General features: G+C 41.1%; 1 protein-coding gene across 1 annotated transcript in view; it reads right to left on the bottom strand.

The window, feature by feature from the left end:
• Positions 1 to 21039, bottom strand: part of VEGFC (vascular endothelial growth factor C) — a 129713-nt gene that overhangs the window by 81997 nt on the left and 26677 nt on the right. The window lies entirely within an intron of this gene.

The raw sequence follows: 21039 nt of genomic DNA, 5'->3' as shown, positions 1-21039 counted from the left end.
AAAAAATACAGCCTGTCATTGCAAAGTACAATTAGTGGCGCAAAAAATAAGGGCTCATGTGGGTCTCTATGTGAAAAAATGCAAGTGCTATGGCCTTTTAAGCACAAAAAGGAAAAAAAGAAAATGCAAAAAATCTAAGGGTTAAACTTATTTAATGAATCGGTCATGACAACATCATGTGGCAGAGAGTTCCACAGTCTCACCGCTCGTACAGTAAAGAATTTGCATCTATGCTGATGGTGAAACCTTCTTTCCTCTAGACGTAGAGGATGCCCCCTTGTCATGGTTACAGACCTAGGAGTAAAAAGACCACTACAAAGATCTCTGTACTGTCCATTCATATATTTGTACATTGTAATCAGATCGCCCCTAAAACGTCTTTTTTGTAGGGTAAATAACCTCAAGCTTGATAACCTGTCATGGTAATGTAACCCACCCATTCCCTTAATGACCTTTGTTGCCCTCCTCTCCACTCGCTCCAGTTTAGCTGTGTTCTTCTTATATACCGGTGCCCAAAACTACACACAGTATTCCATATGTGGTCTGACAAGGGTTTTATAAATAGGCAAAACTATGTTCTCATCTTTAGCATCTATGCCTCTTTTGACCCATCCCATTATTTTTTTTGTTAGCCTTGGCAGCTGCTGCCTGGCACTGATCACTAAAGTTGAGTTTACTGTCCACCAATACCCCCAGGTCCTTTTCGGAAGTAGTTTTACCCAGTGTATTATTATTTAGCACATAACTGTACTTATTATTTCTATGGCCCAAGTGCATAACCTTACATTTATCCACATAAAACTTAATTTGCCATTTCACCGCCCAAGCCTCCAGCTCCTCCAAATCCCTCTGTAATATGATATTATCCTCCTCTGTGGGGATTACTTTACCCAGTTTAGTATTATCTGCAAAAATGGAGATTCTACTCTATAGCCCCTCTACAGGGTCATTAATAAAAATACTAGAAAGAAAGGACACTTCCTGCAGGACGTACAGCAGCTGATAAGTACTGGTAGACTTAAGATTGTTAAATAGAAGTAATTTGCAAATCTGCATACCTTTCTGGCAAAAGATGATTTGAAAGCATTTTTTTTTCTTCTGGAGTAGCTCTTCCTGGATAATGGAGCTTTACTGGATACATACAGAGTTCCTGCAACTATGTATTATGGGATATACTTTTGTATGAAGTTGAAGGCATGAAGAGATGCTGAAACATAGTATCCAATATGGATGTTGTACAGAGTTATGTTCTGTGCTCATGCAGCTTTAACACAGAAATTAGATGTGAATAAAATATTCAAGAAATACTTGTGTGTCTTAACCTCACAATACATTTTCTGTAAAGGATCCTTAGGGAATCGGGTATTCTCCAAAGTTAATGATTATCATGACAAGGTCTATTGTGCTTACGTTCCGAGGGAGGATTTATATGTTCTGCTGAAGGTGACATGATACTTTTAACCATATTTCTTTCATGCTAACATTCATCAGGTCTGCTTGGCATTGTTCAGACTTTTCGTCTTAACCATAATCATCCAAAATCTCCTGAAAAATATCCTTTTTTTGGTACTCTGGTGCATTGCAAATCATTTATCTTGATTACATTTAATAGGCCATATATTGTCCCCATTCCTCATCCTGTCATTATGTAACTCTTTTACATCTTCCTCTGAATTCCACCCATTGTATTACTTGGCATTGTCAGCAGAACCAGACGTTGCTTTCAACCCACGTCTCTACATTTATGTGTATGCTGAAGAGCGATGAGCTTAACACTAAATTGTGATGAATATGTATCATTAAGTACTCCTTATTTTCTGCTTTAGCTATAAACAACCTCATGTTATTACACAATTGTTTTTATAGGAAATTGTAAAATTAATTTTTATATGTATGATGCCTGGCAGAGGCCTTGGATGGTTCCTTGGTGGTTACTTTGTCTAGGTATTCTTTACATAAGTAGTTTTGTAAGATTTTTCCTTTTTATATATGTTTTTTTTTTTTTTTGCTTTACCGTTAATCAGAAAAGTGCAATATATTTAGTGTCTATGTTGTGGTGATGGGTTGTACACTAAATGTACACTAGTAACAAAACCTGCAAATTGATCATAGCAATGTTTAAGCTCTGTTCACACTACCATTCCGGGTTTCATCAGTGTTTCCATGAGCCTTTCCAATTCTTCTGACAGTAGAAAAATTGCAGTTTATGGTTCATTAATCTCTCATTTCGGAATAGTTGAATTTAATCTATAACATTCATAGTGTTCTCTAATAGGGTACCTAAAAAGACCTATATTTATATGTGGAAATCTTTGTGTTTGGGCTATGCACTCCTTGCTCACTCTAACCGTTGGTGAGGCTCTGAACACCCATACACCGACCAATCAAAACTTTTGACATCTCTCTGTGGCAGCTGAAAACATTATTCAAATGACAGGAAGACTTTAAGGAATTCTCTAAAATATTCTAGTCTAGGCAACTTTTAGGGTGCGTTAACGTGTTCAGCATTTGCAGTAGATCTGCAGCAGATTTTATGGCCCAGATTATATTCAAAGCTAATCTACAACTTCAAATCTGCTGCAGATCTGCTGCGAATCCTGTAAATGTGAACGCACCCTTACCTTACTTTGGGTGGTGTATTTACTTTCATTAGAGCTTTTTATTTCCCATGTAGAAATAGTAAAAGTACCTTGACCCAATGAATTTCCCCTAAATCCACAGGAGGTAGTATGAATATTCAGAACAGACAGAAAAACATATCTGGGAGCCGAATGACCAGTAAAGTTACCGAACGTTTGGAGGGTAATAAATACAATTAAAATAAGACCACCTTTAGACCATGTTCACACAATGTAAGTTGTGTAATAATCACGGCCATTGTTGCTGATGTGCAACAACGGCTGTGATTAATACGCAACTTACGTGAACTGCAGTCTGAAGAGAATTCCGGCCGTAGGGTATACATTACATAGTATAAACTCTGGCCGGGATCAATAGCAGCCGTACAAAAAACTGACATGTTAGTTTTGTGCGGCCGCTATTCATTGAATAGCAGCCTCACATAACTGACAGGTCACACAATGGGGTGTGTGGCTCCAGCCACACTCTCCATTGTGTTCAATGATGAATTGGAATGCGGGGGCGCACACCGATGTGCCCGCATCCCAATTCAGCACAACTGAAGATCATCCGGCTGGTACTGCAGCACCGACCAGGATGATCTTCACTAACACCAGCCTTTCTGTGACCCGGCTGGGTCACAGGAAGGCCGGTGATTCATGATGTGTGGCCTTAAAATGTGTAAATTCTGCTAATCTGTTTCTCGGGCCTGTTGAAATCCAACAGCCTAATAATTTATTCTCTCTGCCATGAAGGGAAAAGTCTGAACACGCTCATACACATTACATGGCCACTGTAGAACTTTGAACCGGACATCCCCTTTTTGCATATATAGGTTTTATTTAGTTAGGATTGTTTAAAATTACAGCTGAATGGCTGACACTATACTACTGTGGTGTAACATTTTCCAGCATATGCCCAGCAGAATACAGGTGCTTTACTGCAGCCTCTCCATGACTTCCTAGTTGCATTCATTTTCCTATAAGCACCTTACAAGATTAGTACAGTGTACAGTATTCTCATTTGGTCAAACCTTGAATTTTATCCAATTTGTACTGTTCTGATTTTGTTGTTTATAGAAATTATACCCTTTATTCTTGTAATCGTTTGTAAGATCACTTGCCAGAATTGTTTGGACAAGTATTGTTTTCATTCCAGAAGGACATAACTATATTAGAGCTTTGTGATATGAATACATGTTTCTGGCCTACAAGAAATAGTTGCTTCTAATCTGCCATGTCAATTCCCAACAAACGCACCAAATCACTTCCAAAACTAAGATAACTGCTTGGAGTAAGTAAACGGAGTTTGATTTAGGAGATTTTATATTTGCTAAACTAACGATAATTTATTGTTGTATCCTATGAGTCCTTTTCAGACTGACGCCTGCTCAGCATTTAGCAGACTGATAAACATGGGTCCAGTTACCAAAGCCCCAATGACTAGCTGTCATGGCTGCAGAAAGAGATGGCCGGCCATACAATACCCTTGCAGAGGATAGAAATAAAGTGTTAGATATTTTCTAATACATGGAAAAGCCAGGTCAACTAAAGTAAGAGTTTATCCATAGGGAAGATGTGACTTTGATATACTGTATCAAAAGGCTTTGTTTTCATAAGACAACTCCTTTTATATAAAGCTATATGTGCATCTGCCTAGGCATGGAGCTCTCATAATTCTTGTTTAGTTTGTTATTATGCATCTTCAGTTCCAAAATTAACCAAGTGCCAAGACACAAAGGGGAAAGTGCCTGTGTACAACATGGTACAAGAAGATAGAGACATAGTAAAAGCCAAATCACACTCATGTACCATGCGAGTTGCACAACACGCATAGTTGGTATATACACAATGATTGTAACCCAGGTGCAGACCAAGATTATGTAGTCTGATTAGATGTAGAATCCACAATGAACTTGTATGGTAGAAACACATAGAAAAGCAGGACCTTTTCATCAACCCAATTTCAGGGGGACAAAAAACTTCAGTAAGCTCCAAGATATCAGACAAAGATCTATTTAGTAATCAGTGTACACATGTAATCTAAGGGCCAGTTCACACTTCGGAATCCCACCTGCTATCTCTTTCAATGGGAGGTCTCACGCGCCTCCGCTCTCCGCACCAAGAATTGAATCGAGGCCTCCCATTTAAAGTGTCACTGTCGTGAATTTTTTTTTTGCAGAAATCAATAGTCCAGGCGATTTTAAGAAACTTTGTAATTGGGTTTATTATCCGAAAAATGCATTTTTATCATGAAAAAGCAGTTTGAAGCTCTCCCCCCTGTCTTCATTGCTCTCCTATGGAGAGAGCTAAAGAAAAGACCAAAACAGGACAACAAAGAGTTAATCTACAAATCCCTCACGGGATATCTCCTGTGACAGTCACCAGTGACCTGTCTGAGCTCGGATTACAGCTGTCACCCAGCTCCGTGCCTGTAATCCTCTGTTATCTGCTTTCTGCTGCCGGCTAACTCCCTCCTTCCTCCTCCCCCCTCCCCTCTCTATAGGAGCAGACAGGGTACGACTCCTGCAACAAGTCACAATTTTCAGATTTTTCAGAGTGGATGAAAAAGAGGAAGGAGGGGGGGACCTGGGAAAAGGCTTTTTACATGCAGATAATGGCAGATTTGGCTAATAAACCCAATTACAAAGTTTCTTAAAATCGCCTGGACTATTGATTTCTGCAAAAAAAAAAAAAATACGACAGTGACTCTTTAAAGAGATAGCAGTCAGGATTTGGTATGGAGTCCGCGGGCAGGGGTTCAGAGCGCAATATCCATGCTGATTCCATAGAGTGAACTCGCCCCTTACGAGGCATTTCTGGTTTAGAACTACCCCTTCATCAATTCTGCACATAGAGTAAAAAAAGATGTATAACTGATAATAATATGTGAATATTTTCAAGTATTCGCCTAGCGCGACTCCGTTTGCTTAAAGGGCAGGCAGGGGGTATGGCAAGGTGGGGAGGAGTTGTGGCCTCTTCCCATGCCTGATTTACAATGATTTTTACACCTGGCATAGAATTTTACACCCGCCTCAGATTAGCTGGATTTACTAACAGCCTTAGTTAATCCAGTGCAACACAAGAGGGCAGTTTTTTTTTTTTTCTTAATCGTACACCGGTTTGATATATTTCCCCTAAAGTCTTTGTTGTCTGTTATTCTTGTTCAGAAAAAGAATACAGTCACCAATTGACACACAGACCAATGTCTAATGTCTTTGACCCTACTTATGTTTGTTCCTAAGCTGTTACTAAAATACAAGTTCGCTGTGCTTTCTGTTCCGCAATAGTACAGACCAGATTACAAAAATAAATCCCATTGTTAAGTTTCCTGGAGCTTCATTCTTGCTAACCGTGTAAAAATCTCTGTATCTGTTGATTATACCTGTCAGTAATAAACCATATAATATAACCCCCAAGCATGTTCCCTACATTTTCCTAAGCATTAACATGCAGTTCTGCAGCTGGGGATGGTGAGGTGCAATGTGTGGGTAGAGGAAGCAATCACTTTTTATCAATCATTTCTAGTATCAGCTTCATCTGTTTTGCTATGTGAAAAACATCTGGCTCCATGATATTGTGCAGTGCTTGATATAGAAGCAGCAACATTCCTTGGGATGTTTCACAAATGAGCTTTTTCTAGGAAATGTAAATTGTACTAGTAATACATAATACATGAGTGTGGCACAAAAGCAAAAAAAAAAAAAAAAATGGTAAATTGTGTCTGGGATTTTCAGAATTTGTATGAAGAACTGAATTTCGTAGCACATTTGGTTTTGATGCAGTACAAAATCATATAAAGAAACAATCTATAAAGTCAACTAAACCCACTGTGATGGAGACAACGGATTTTATACAAAGAAATGTTTCCAACAAAACGTATCAAATGTCAAATTTTCGAAAGTTTTTAGATCCATACATAAAGTTTACTGTCAACACCATTCTCAAGTGCACCATAATAATAATAATAATAATAATAATAATCATTATCATAACCATCATCAATGTAGTATCTTTAAGCTCAATTGGTTAGTGTCGAGACAAATTTCACTAGAAAAATGCAGTAGAAAAGAATGCCATGTTAGTGTTTTATTCCAGACTATATCACCAGATTATGAATTTCAGACATTATGAGCACAACCTTAGCAAACAGAAATAATAAGGAATTTCAGCAATATATAAGTCATGTACAGTAGAACCTGAATTAACTTTAAGGGTACAAACCCACACACCGTATACACAGCAGATACGCAACAAATACGCAGCAAATACGCAGCAGATTTGTTGGTACAGATTTGATGCTGTGTTCAGTTATTTAGATATAATCTGCTGCGTTTTTGCTGCGTATTTGCTGCGTGTTTGCTGCGTATTTGCTGCGTATCGCAGCAGTAAATACGCTGCTTATACGGTGTGTGGGTTTATACCCTAAGGCCACGTTTATGCACAATATTTTTGCAATAAACAACGGCCGTATGCTATGGTTAAGCAGCCCATATTTGTGGATTTTATGTAAAGCTTCAATAAAATTTTTGTATCTCAAAAACAGGTTGCAACAACGGCCATTGTTTACTGACAGCGATCAATTACATAGTGTATATACACTGTGTACACTACGGCCGTTGTTCTCTGCGGCTGCAGAAAATAATTGACAGGTCTATTTTCTACAGCTGCAGTTCATTGAACAGCAGCTGTGGAAAATAGGCAAGACTCACAATGTAAAGTATGGCTTCCAGCCGTACTTTACACTGTGGTCAATGGTAAATTGGAGTGCGTGCACACCGGAATGTGCCTGCATTCCAATAACAATAAAATGATGTTCCTGCAGTACTGCAGTTTTGGCCAAGTGAACGTGTAAGACATCAGGTGCTGCTTGGCATGGCCGTGTCAAACAATGGCCAATGTTCTCACTATATGTGAACGAACATGGCCCAAGGCTATGTTCTCACACAGTATATTTGCTCAGTATTTGCAACCAAAACCAGGAGTGGATTGAAAACACAGAGACTATGTTGACACACTGTTGAAATTTAGTGGACGGCTGTCATTTAGTGGCAAATAATGGCCGTTTATTGCCATTAAATGGCGACCATCTACTAAATTTCAACAGTGTATGAACATAGTCTCTCTGTGTTTTCAATCCACTCCTGGTTTTGGTTGCAAATACTGAGCAGATATACTGTGTGGGAATATAAGTAAGGGGTGCTAAGAAGATTATAAGATATAGACAAAAAGTGTTCTGGAAAAAAAACACACCTTGAAACTTAGAATGGAATGTGGTGTGCATTTTTGGTGCTGATTGTAATGTGGTTTCTAATGTGGCTTTTCAGGCATCATTTTTTTTCATTACAGCTTCCAAACGGAACATCTCTGAAAAGTCACTTTATTTTTCAGTGCTGTCAATGGGAGATGGAAACATTTTTAGATTTTTTTTTTTTTTTTTTTTACACTATGTGAGTTCACAAGGAAAATAAATGTGCATATTTGTCAACCTGGTGTCAAATGGTTTCTCTACAGGGCTTGTGAGCTCCTGGGCTATACCTGCAGGGGCTATTATACAGAATATTTAACCTGCTCATTGCCATGGGGAATGATATGGCCCATTTCAGTCCACCTATGTTGGCCATCAAATGTCCCCATCTCCTAGGTCTAAAACCCTGCAGTCCCCATATTTGGTTCTGCTCAGACTCCTCATACCAAGCCCCAACCTCTGTTTTCTGCCTGAATTGCTTCTGTCAATGATTAACATTCTAGAAAGTGTTGTGTTTTTTTGTGTGTGTTTTTTTAAGCGTCTATTTATTGCTCTATAAGCATATGTAACTCCTGCTAATGACAAAAAAAGGAGGGAAGGAAATCCTTATCACCAAGAAAGTGAGTCAAAGCCTTTCACATTAAACACTTTATTCCACTTCTACTTGCTGTTTGCTTGGCATTCTTAATGTTAAAGTGACTGGAGGCGGGCTGACCCACCCTTAGTGGGAGGAAACCCTAGCCCCTATATGATAGGGTTCCATTGATTCTAATGGAGTCACGTCATGGAGGGGCTGGGGTTTCTTCCCACTGGGGGTGGGTCGGCCCCCCTCCAGTGCTTCAGCCTAAGCCTGGTGGTACAGTCACTTTAAGGTATAGGGGGACATTTATCAAGGCTGGCGTATGGGTAAGCATGTTGCCTAAACACTGACATTGGCAGAAAGTGGGCACAGAGATCTGGCAGCTGCAGTGGAATGAGACAGGCAAGTATACATCATTGTCATGTCCCTCGCAGCCCCAGCAGCATCCCGTACCGATAGCAGGAAGCAGGGAGAGGACTGCGCTGCAGCACACTTTGTGTGTGAGAGGAAAAAAAAAGAGTTGGGCTCCATAGACTTAAGCCCCTATTACAAGGGGCAACTAGAGGAGCAAATGAGCACTGTCAGTGCTCGTTTCCTCCTTGTTCTGCGTTCACTGCCGCTGCTATTACACACAGCAGCGGCGAGAGGGTGAGTGCAGGGGGCCGCGGGGAGCTGCGAGGGGGCTAAAACATCCGGGCAACCCATGGGGATAGCGGCAGTCTGCTGCTGCCTCTCCTATTCCACAGAGTGACGGCAGCAGATCGCTGCTATCACAGTCATTTGTCTTTCAACGTGTTGAAAGACAAATGACAGCAACGATCAGCCAACATAGTTCATGTCAGCTGATCATTGCCTTCTATTACACAGGACGATTATCGGCCGAATACAGAAGTGGAAGAGAAACCCAGTCTTTGTTTACAACACAAAGCAATGACAAGTAATCCCAACACCTAACCATGACTAACTAATCACTGTTTGGAAAGGTTACATTAGGTCAACAGGAGATAACTAAGGGTCCTTTTACACACATAGATACGTGAAAGATTACCTCACAGATTACTGAAGCCAAAGCCTGGAATGGATCTGAAAAGATAAAAAAAATCTTCAACTTTCCTTTATGACCTGTTCTCAGTTTACAGACTGTTCCTTGCTTTGGCTTTAAAAAGCTGTTAGATCATGTGTCAGATATTGTGTGTGTGTGTGTGTGTGTATGTGTAAAAGGACCCTAATTCTATGGTAAAAGAGTCACCATGGGTGAAAAGTGTAATCGACTGGGCCTTTTCCTTAACCCCTTCCCCCAATATGACGTCCCCCCAGGCCCCTCTTCTGTTTTCTCCCCCGGTCAGTCCTCCCCATGCTCTCAGTTGTCCCCCCCAACCACGATCCGGCTCACTCTCCCTCTCCGTGCTCATGCTCCCCCACCTCCCTGCCGATCCAGCTTTGGCTCACGCTCCCTTTCCAGGGCTCTCCCTCGGCAATCCGGCTTCACCCTCCCATCCCCCGCACCCGAACCGGCTCTGGCTCTCTCTCCCTCCCCGTGTCCTCATCCCCACCGTGTCGTCCCTCCCAATCCCTCTATGGCTCCCTCCCTGTGCGCTCTCCGGCTCCCTCAACCTCCTCTAAAACTAAACAAAATGACAATTTTTTGTTAATCCCACCCCCTATAAAATATAGAAAAAAGCTAGCAGACCGACATATGTACCCAAAAGGTGTACCACTAAATATGTCAGCTTATGCCGCAATAAAAAATCCCTTACGTAACTCCATTTGCGAAAAAAGAAAACTATTACCGCTGTTACAATATGCAAGACACAAACAGTATTTATAGTATAAATGTCACAAAATATAACAAAAGCTATATAACATGGATATCACTGTAATCGTACCGACCTGACGAATAACGATAACATGTCAAATGTGACGTATAGTAAACGCGCACAAAAAAATAATGAATTTTATTCCTACCACGTCATTAAAAATTAAATAAATATTGATCAGGATGTTACATGTCCCCTGAATGGTATCGGTGGAAACGTCCACTTGTCTTACAAAAATATTTTGGCACCGCAGGGCCTCTGTGATAATGGTATAATGGCGGAATAAAAAAACTAAATAAAAAAAGGCCCCAAAATTCACCAGGTCTCTGTCATGTCTGCTGCCTGTGGTTGAGTCAGGCCACATATGGGGGATTTCTAGAAACATTGGAATAAGGGGAATAAATAGTGAGTTCCATTTCTCAGTTAGTATTTGTTGTGTTAGAGGAAAAAATGGATTAAAATGAAATATCTGCCAAAAATATGAAAATATTAACCCCTTAAGGACGGGGCCCATTTTCGTTTTTGCGTTTTCGCTTTTTCCTCCTTGTGCTTAAAAGGCCATAGCACTTGCATTTTTCCACCTAGAAACCCATATGAGCCCTTATTTTTTGCGTCACTAATTGTACTTTGCAATGACAGGCTGAATTGTTGCATTTGGTACACTACGAAACCAGAAAAAAATTTGTGTGGTGAAATTGAAAAAAACAACGCATTTCTTTTATTTGTGGGAACTGTGTTTTTACGCCATTCGCCCTGGGGTAAAACTTGTTAAGCATGTTCCTCAAGTCGTTACGATTAAAACGATATATAACATGTATAACTTTTATTGTATTGGATGGCCTATAAAGAATTCAAACCATTGTTAACAGATATACATTCCTTAAAATCGCTCCATTCCCAGGCTTATAACGCTTTTATCCTTTGGTCTATGGGGCTGTGTCAGGTGTCATTTTTTGCGCCATGATGTGTTCTTTCTATCGGTACCTTGGTTGCGCATATACGACTTTTTGATCGCTTTTTATTACATTTTTTCTGGATTTGATGCGACCAAAAATGCGCAATTTTGCACTTTGGGATTTTTTTGCGCTGACGCCGTTTACCATGCGAGATCAGGAATGTGATTAATTAATAGTTCGTGCGATTACGCACGCGGCGATGCCAAACATGTTTATTTATTTATTTATTTGATTACTTTTATTTAAAACCTGGGAAAAGGGGGGTGATTCAGACTTTTATTAGGGGAGGGGGCTTTTTACTATAAACAAAACTTTTTTTTTTACACATATACTAGAAGCCCCCCTGGGGGACTTCTAGTATATATACTTTGATCTCTCTGCAGCCGGAAACAAACGAGTGCCGAGCCGGGGACGGCGCCATCTTGGACGAGTCCCCGGCCGGCATCAGACAGGGAGATCACTCCTCCGGGACAACATCCCGGAGGAGCGATCTTCCTCACTAGACACCAGGGAACTTTGACAGCTGCCTCCGATTAGCTAATTAGCGGACACGGCGATCAGACCGTGCCAGCTAATAGCGGCAGTCCCGGGCTACACGCGGCACCCGGGACCGAGGCGCTTCAAAGCAGGGGTCGCCGCGCGGCCCCGCTTTGAAGTGCTAATGAGGACATATGACGTACGGGTACATCATATGTCCTTAAGAGGTTAAATTTCTCCTCCAACTTGCTTAAATCTCTGCGAAACACCTAAAGGGTTAATATACTTATGAAATGTTACTTTGAATACTTTGAGGGGTGCAGTTTTTACAGTAGAGGGATTTATGGGGATAACTGCCATACAGGCCCCACAAATCCACTTCAGAACTGAACTGGTCCCTAATAAAATCAGAATATGACATTTTCCTGAAAATTAGAAAAATCGCTGCAATATTTCGAAGCCCTCTAACATCCTAACAAGTAAAAGGACATTCACCAAATGATATCACCATAAAGCAGACATGTTGTAGATGTTGCATTAATCATTAGTTCATGTGACATGACTATCTTTCTTAGGAAAAGAGAATTTTGAATATAAAGGATTGTAAATTTTTCTACTTTTTGTGCAAATGTGTTTTTTACAAAAAACTACTGAGAGTATCAACCAAAGCATACCACACACATAAAGAGGAATATGTCACAAAAAAAAAGAATAACCGCGATAGTTAAAAGCATCGCAGAGTTATAACTACATAAAGAGAGACAGGTCAGATTTGACAAATAGGCCCTGGGCATTAAGGCCAAAACAGGCTGAAGAGGCAAGGGGTTAAATATCTGCAAGTACCAGAGACAACATGTCAAACATTGAGGATGGAGTGCAAGACTTAATCCTAATCTAATCTTTAACCCCTTAACGACATCGGGCGTAAACTTACGCCCTGGCGCCCTGGTACTTAGCGCATCAGGGCGTAAATTTACGCCCAATGTTTCCCCGATCGCTGCGTGTTCACACACAGCGGTCGGGGAAGATGGCCTGCTATAAATCATAGCAGGCCATCATAGCTTCTCGGCACGGGGGGTGGTTAACACCCCCGTGCTTACGATCGCTGCTATAGGCTGATCAATTCAGATCAGCCAATAGCGGCGATCGGAACCTTTCCGGGTCATCGGTGACCCGATGACCCGGAAAAAAATGGCGGTCGGTGCTGTCCGAGGACGGCACCGACCGCCATTACTGTAAAAAGTAATGTTGATCGCCGTGCCACCGGCCCGATCGCCGTGAACGGCCGGCCGGCCGTTCACGGCGATCGGGCCGGTGGCACGGCGATCAGAGTCCCACAAAATAGTAAATACCTGCCCTGGACCCCTCAGCTAGGTAGCCGAGGGGTCCAGAGCAGGTATTTGTACATTACTCACCTGTCCCGGGCTCCTGATCGGCGGCTTCCGGGTTCGCGGCGTCCTCCGTCATTCCGTTCGGTCTTCGGGTGTTTCCGGCGGTCCTCGTCGTCTTCTTTCGGCTATTTTCGGCTCCAGCCTCGTCATTTTCCGGATTTTGCGCTCTGCTGCCCCCTAGCGGCTGATATGTGTAATACACTTATCAGCAGCTACAGGGATATTCAGAATATAGAAAAAGTGTTTTTTTTTTCCCCCAATTTTTTTTTTTCTATTTTCCGCACCCTATCGCCGCTGAGTGTTGATTAGCATCGCACGAAAGTGCGCTGCTAATCAGCAACTCCTCCTTTTTGGCGTAGGGTGTTTTTTTTCTATATTCTACTGCCACGGTCTGCTTATAAGTGCCGCACATAAGTGCGGTATTTATCAGCAACTCCTTTGTTGGCGTAGATTTTTTTTATACTTACTGTAAAAAAACACGTAAAAAACACTACATTACACCACACTACATTGAATAAAGTTTGACACTACACCACTACATACCCCATATACTAGTCCCCATATAAAGATGGCCCCCAGGGTGTTTTCGGTGTCAGAGGGATACGTTATTATTGCCTCCGACACCGAAACAGCCAGTGAGGATGAATGGGGGGGATCATTCTTTCCTCCATTCATCCTCATCATCCAGTGACGTGTCTGGGGGTAGCGTAGCGTACGCTGCCCCCCAGACACGTCTTTTCCGCCAGTACCGTCCCAATAAGAGATGACGGTATGGTGTGAAATTCTACAAACTCTGTGAGAGTACCTCTGGGTACACTTACAGATTTAGGGTACATGCACACTGCGGAATGGCGAAGGATAACCCTTTGTGCATTCCGCAGCTGGCACCCGCCGGCGGACTGATGGAGGCGCGCGTCTCCATCCGTGTCATAGACTCCATGTTATGCACGGGCGGATTCCGTCGTCCATCCAAAGAATGAACACGTTGGACGGAGAGCGGAATCCGCCCGTGCATAGAATGGAGTCTATGACACGGACGGAGACGTGCGCCTGCATCAGTCCGCCGGCGGGTGCCAACTGCGGAATGCACGAAGGGTTATCTGTCGCGATTCCGCAGTGTGCATGTACCCTTAGAGTGTATGTAGGAAGGAACACCCGAATCCAGCCCCAGATGCCCCCTCCCCTCCCATCCTCGGAACAAGTGGGAAGATCGTCCGGGAACTGATCTTCCCACTGCTGGATAAAGGTTACCACCACCTGTACGGGGATAACATTTATACCAGCACCCCCTCTTCCGGTCCCTCGCTGCCTGAGCTACTGTAGCTTGCGGCACGATCCGAACATATCAGAAGTAGTAATAGCGCCCTAATATTTAGCAGCCATGGAGCGGACCCAGCGCTTCTGGATATGAGGGACCCCGTATCGCACCAGGACAACATTTTCCAGGTGACGTCCCCCACACTGGAGAACAGGAGACCCCAGAAGAAGTGCAGAGTGTGGCGTAACAGGGGGATCAGGAAGGACACCATTTCCAGTGTGACGCCTGTCCTGATAACCCCGGCCTCTGCATATTGGATCGCTTCAAGGCGCACCACACGTCACTGGGGTTCTACATTATCTAAATTCTGTCCCTTATTCCTATTTCAGGGGTCACATTGGTCCGGGGATTATTCTGATCGCCATTATGGAGTCGGGAAGGAATTTTTCCCATTGATGAGGCTACTGTCGTCTGCCTCACGAGGGGTTTTTGCCTTCCTCTGGATCAACACAGGTTGAATTTGATGGACACCTGTCATTTCCAACCTTATAAACTAATAATTGGCCTAATACCCCCAAATAAATTAGAATTGTCCCTTTTTCCCAGCTAAATAGGTATGGCCGCCATTCCCATTAGAGGATGCCATGATGCAATTACAAAGCCTCTGTGCGGCCAGGACAGTAGAAACCCCCCACAAGTGACCCCATTCTGGAAACTACACCCGATAAGGAATCTAACAAGGGGGGCAGCGGGGATATGGCCCCCAAGTGACGGCCACATTTGGGACGTGAAAATGAAAAAAATGGTATTTTTTATTTTCTCGGCACATGTTCTACGTAAGTGCCTGTCACCAGTGGGGTCCATATGCTCACTGCACCCCTTGTTAGATTCCTTATGGGGTGTAGTTCCCAGAATGGGGTCACTTGTCGGGGGTTTCTACTGTCCTGGCAGCACAGGAGCTTTGTAATTGCGACATGGCCTCCATCCTCCATTCCAGCCTCTAAATGGCGCTCTGTCCCTTTGGTGGCTTGCCCTGTGCCCATATGGCACATTATGCCCACATATGGGGTATTTTCGTAATCAGGGGAAACTACCCTACACGTTTTGTGTTAATTTTCTTTTTTAACCCCTTGTGGAAATGGAAAAAATCAAGGCTAGACCAACATTTAGTGTAATTTTTGTAAAATTTTTACTCTAAATCATTAATCTTGTCATGATTTTTTCATTTTCACAAGGGGCTAAAAGATAAAAAAAAAACACTAAATGTGTAGAGCAATTTCCCCTGAGTACGGAAATACCCCACTTGTGTACATAAAGCGCCATGCGGGTGCAGGGTAAGCCTCCGAAGGGAAGGAGCGCCATTTCGTTTTTGAAGGCTGGATTTGGATGGAATGGATTTTAAGGGGCCATGTTGCATTCAAAAGGCCTCTGTGTTGCCAAGACAGTTGAACCCCCCCACAAGTGACCCCATTATGGAAACTACACCCCTCAAGGAATGTAACAAGGGGTGTAGTGAGCATATGGACCCCACTGGTGACGGGCACAAATGTGGAACAATGTGGCGTGAAAATGAAATATTACATTTTTTACACTATAATGTTGGTTTAGCCTTGAATTTATCATTTTCACAAGGGGTTAAAAGAGAAAAAAACACACAATATGTGTAGAGCAATTTCCCCCGAGTCCGTAAATACCCCACATGTGGACATAAAGCGCCATGTGGGCGCAGGGCAAGCCTCCAAAGGGAAGGAGCGCCATTTGGATTTTGGAGGTTGGATTTGGCTAGAATGGATGATGAACGCCATGTCGCATTTACAGAGCCCTCGTGCTGCCAAAACACTGGAAACCCCCCACAAGTGACCCCATTCTGGAAACTGCACCCCTCAAGGAATCTAACAAGGGGTGCAGTGAGGATATGGACCCCTTGATGACGGGCACATTTGTGCCATGAAAGTGAAAAAATGAAATTTTTTACTTTTACGTCACATTGTTCCACATTTGTGCCCGTCACCAGTGGGGTCCATATGCTCACTGTGCCCCTTGTTAGATTCCTTGAGGGGTGTAGTTTCCAGAATGGGGTCACTTGTGGGGGGTTTCCAGTGTCTTGGCAGCACGAGGGCTCTGTAAATGCGACATGGCCCTTGAAATCCTTTCCAGTGAAATTCAGCTTCCAAAAGCCAATTGGCGCTCCTTCCCTTTGGAGGCTCGTCCTGCGCCCCCTTGGCACTTTATCGCCACATGTGGGGTATTTCCGTACTCGGGAGAAACTGCGCTACACATTTTGTGTCTTTTTTTTCCTCTTATCCCTTTAAGAAAATGAAAAATTGAAGGCTAGAACAACGTTTTAGTGTAAAAAATAAATTTTTCTTTTTTCACGCCATATTGTTCGGAAAATCTGTGAAGCACCTGTGGGGTCCAAATGCTCACCGCACCCCTTGTTACATTCCTTGAGGGGTGTAGTTTTCTAAATGGTGTCCCTTTAGGGGTGTTTTTTAGGTTTTGGCACCCCAGAGCCTCTGCCAACCTGAAGTGGTACAGTCAGAAATGACCAAATATAACGGAGGCGTTGAAATTCACTAGGCGCTCCTTTGTATCTGAGGCTTGTGGTTGCGTCAAATAGCGCAATAGGGCCACATATGGGGTATTTCTATAAACTGCAGAAACGGGGCAATAATTATTGGGGTGCATTTCTCTGGTAATAGGTTTATAATTATGAAAAATATTGGATTACAATAAAATCTCTGCACAGAAAATTAAAATTTTAAAATTTCTTACACACTTAGCTTTTATTTCTGTGACTCCCCTAAAGGGTTAAAACACTTTCTGGATATGCTTTTGCAGAGTGTGGGGGGTGCAGTTTCTGAAATGGGGTGCTTTGTGGGGCTTTCTAACATACAGGCCCCTCAAATACACTTTAAACCTGAACAGGTCCCTAAAAATATCTGATTTTGAAATTTTACTGAAAATTTGGAAATTTGCTGCTAATGTTTTAAGCTTCCTATTGTCTAAAAAAAATTAAAGATCGTTTAATAAATGCCGCCAACATAAAGTAGACATGTTGCTAATGCTATTTAATATATAATTTATGTGGTATAACCACTTTCTGTATACGCAAAAAAGTTTCAAAGTTGGAAAAATGCAGTTTTTCACATTTTTTCACATTATTTGGGTTTTTTTCATAAAGATTTGTTATGATTATCGACTCCAATTTACCAGAAATGTAAAGTACAATATGTCACGAGAAAACAATCTCAGAATCAGCCGGATAGGTAAAAGCATCCCGAAGTTATTAATGACTAAAGTGACACTGGTCATATTCATAAAATTTGTCTCTGTCATTAAGGCCATTTCAGGCTCTGTCCTTAAGGGGTTAATGACATGTATCAAACATTTATCTGTTGACCTTTTTATTGGTCCCAGTGCAGTAGTAATGTAGGGATGCTAATAGTAGTCATGTATATATACTGTACCTGTTATGTTGCTATACACTTTAATGGGCAAGATAAAATTATTCATAATAATATCTAAAGAGAACAAATACAAGCTAATAGCTACATTACATACAACTATGATCTAGAAAATCATACAAACACAGAACTGAATAAATTCACACAAATAAATACTAATCTATGATTATCTGCAAAGAAATCTAAATCTGTGTTAATACCAAATGTGTGATGTATGACTGAACATTAGGCTTAAAACCTAACTGAATGTCAGCTTCACAACAAGTAATATTGGTGACAATAAGAATAAAAACAATGAACTCTGCTTGCAAAAGGAATACACTCTACAGAAGTCCCTTCCATGTGCCACCATAAGGTGCCTTTCTTAGGCAATGTATTCTCCTCTATGTTTTCGAGAGAAAATGTTTTCAAATTCATACATTTCAATTACTAGATGACAACAAAGTTTTATCTATAAGTATCCCAGCAGGAAGCCCCATTGCAGTGTGACTTTAATATGTATGCATTTACATACTTTTTTGTAAGAATGGGATCAGAGATGATCGAAACAATTGAAAATTTGTTTCGCGAGGCATACACCTGGATTTGTCAAATGAGTTAAGAAATATATATCACTACATTCAAAACTGGCATTAGCAGATTTTATTGTGAATCTACTATGATTGTATAGCAAAATCTGCCATTGGAGTCAATGGGGGAAAATCTGCAATAAGGCTAGGCTTACACAGTAAACTAAACAAAGTAAATACAGCATATAACAAAATGTGAACAGATGGGGGAAAAACAGCTGTCTTTTGCAGCTCCCCCCCCCCCGACCCAAACAAACACACACTTACCCCGAGTGGGGAACGAGGAGCAAGCAAGTTCTGAGGTCGGCGCTCGCCTGCTCCTCTGAATCGTCCCGTGTAATAGGGCCTTAAATCTACAGTGTGTAAAAACCTAATATAACTAATATAACCTAAATTATTATGAAATAAAACAAATTGTTCTAACTAGTAAATATAAAACCAGGGAGAAAGTGACTAATATTAAATGAAATCAGCCTATAAAACAACATGAAGTAATATGATTTCATGTAAAACTGGCAGTTATTGGCATAGTATATAAATGGATGACATGGAGTAAGACTGCGCTGGAAAATGGAATCTTAGAAACATGATACTTTTTAAAGCAAAGAATTAACACAGAAAAATAGTTTGTATTTTTAAATATTTTAAGACGCATGACCTGAAAATACCCCTAGCTTGGGTGTAATATTTTATCCCAAATTACACAATTACAATGTCCCTCCACATCTCACAAATGTCCCACACACTAATAATGTGGTCTCATATATTAGGAAAAAATCCATTTTATTAGGCATACTGCTGATATTTTTGAAAGATCTGAAATAACAGCCAAATATTTTGTGGTTTTCAAAAAAATATTTGTGTTCCATAAAAAGAACAAAGGGTCGTTTAAAACAACAAGAGCCTGACATAAAACAAAACGCTTGTCAACTGGTTGTTTTTATAAGACGCTATGCAAGTCTGAGGCACTAGGAGACGTACAGTCATATCCCCCAAGTGAGGGAGAAATGCCTAAAGACATTATATAAGGACTGCTTAAAAAATGGCTTTTGCCAATAAAGAAACTGTCAAGAAATTACTGAACATTAACCTAGTCTTAATACTGAATTTCTATAAATCTAGGCAAAATGAATGACAAAAATATTCATGGCATACACGGCAGACTTCACAATACATAAAAATTTCCATTCTTACACAGTTTCAAAAACGACATGGAAAATAGTACAAATTAATAGTAAAATAGATATGTACATAAAGTGTTAGAATTTGGTATCAGCTTCAGACTACAGGTTGCTTAAGTTAAAATGGTTGAATGGCAAAAAAGGTAAAAAAAAAAAAAAAAGTGGAAAAAAAAGGGTGTACACAACTTCCCACTTTCCTGTTGCAGAGGTGACCAATGATTGGCTGAGCAGGCATTTACTCCAGATGGGAAGCAGAAGATAGAGATCAGGAGGTACCTGGGCAACATCGAATATCAGCAGTGGGGAATTAGGGAAACATTACTTTCAGATTAACATAGTAAGTGAGGGCCGATGTAGACTGACACTCACTTACAGAGGCTATTAAATGGCTTGATGATCATGCAGCAAGGGGTGCACGGGCATAGTTAGCGATGTCCGTGGAGCCCTTGCTGTATGCAAAAAGTAAAAGTATACTTACCTCTCCATGCCCCTGATGTCCTCCTGCCTGTTTCCTGATGACCAGAGTTATCTATGAAGTTTCTAAACCAGTCTCTGAAAAGACAGGCTGCTCAGCCAATCATTGTCTGAGAAGGGACACAGCCACCACCAGTGATTAAGTGAACAGCCTGTCACTTCAGAGATGGGTGTAGAAGCTTCAGTAACAGGTATGTTCAATGAAGAAGAGGATACTTTAATCAGTTGCCGGCGAATAATGATTTTTTTTAACATGCCAAGGCTGGGTTCACACGCTGTAACTGTGCGGCTGTATTTTTTATGCGGCTGTAAATGTGCGGGTGAAACTACTGCCGTGGGAAAAAATAGACATGCGGCTCAAAACATACGGTCATTTACTTGGAAATCTGGTTCAACTAAAAATAACAAATAAAATGTTAAGAAAGTGATGCAAACACCTCTGGATGCATCTGGGAAAGCAGGGAAACAGTTTACATGAATTGCTATTACCGGGGTTTGCGATCCTCTGCACTATAGCCGATGTCTCTCATGGTTAATATATTGAATTAATAAAACACATTTTCTGTCTAATAAAGTCCCTTTTATTGTTCAATAATTAAATGTAAACGATTCCATCATTTTGCAATTAAATATACTGTTAAAATAAATATATATATATATATATAAATAAATGTATATTTATATATATATTTATTTTTTGACAGTATATTGAATTGCACAATGATGGATTCGTTAGAATTAAATTATTGAACAAAGAAACTGTATTTATTTAAACGAAAATGTGTTTTCTTAATTAAATATTAATTAGTACAGGAAGCTCTATAAGCCGGTAATTCATATTCCCGGCAATAGAGCATTCTGTACTAATCATCACTTTACTTTACTCAAAACATCAAATGTTTCTTCTAATTATGTTGTGACAATAACATTATTAGAAGAAACATTTAGAATTATATGTGCGCTCAGCTGATTGGCTGTTCGGCTGAGCGCACATATAATGAAC

This window comes from Dendropsophus ebraccatus, chromosome 7 (genome assembly GCF_027789765.1).
Source record: "Dendropsophus ebraccatus isolate aDenEbr1 chromosome 7, aDenEbr1.pat, whole genome shotgun sequence".
NCBI classification, from domain to species: domain Eukaryota; kingdom Metazoa; phylum Chordata; class Amphibia; order Anura; family Hylidae; genus Dendropsophus; species Dendropsophus ebraccatus.
Note: the sequence above shows the minus strand (reverse complement) of the source record. Positions and strands in the feature narration are given on the sequence as shown.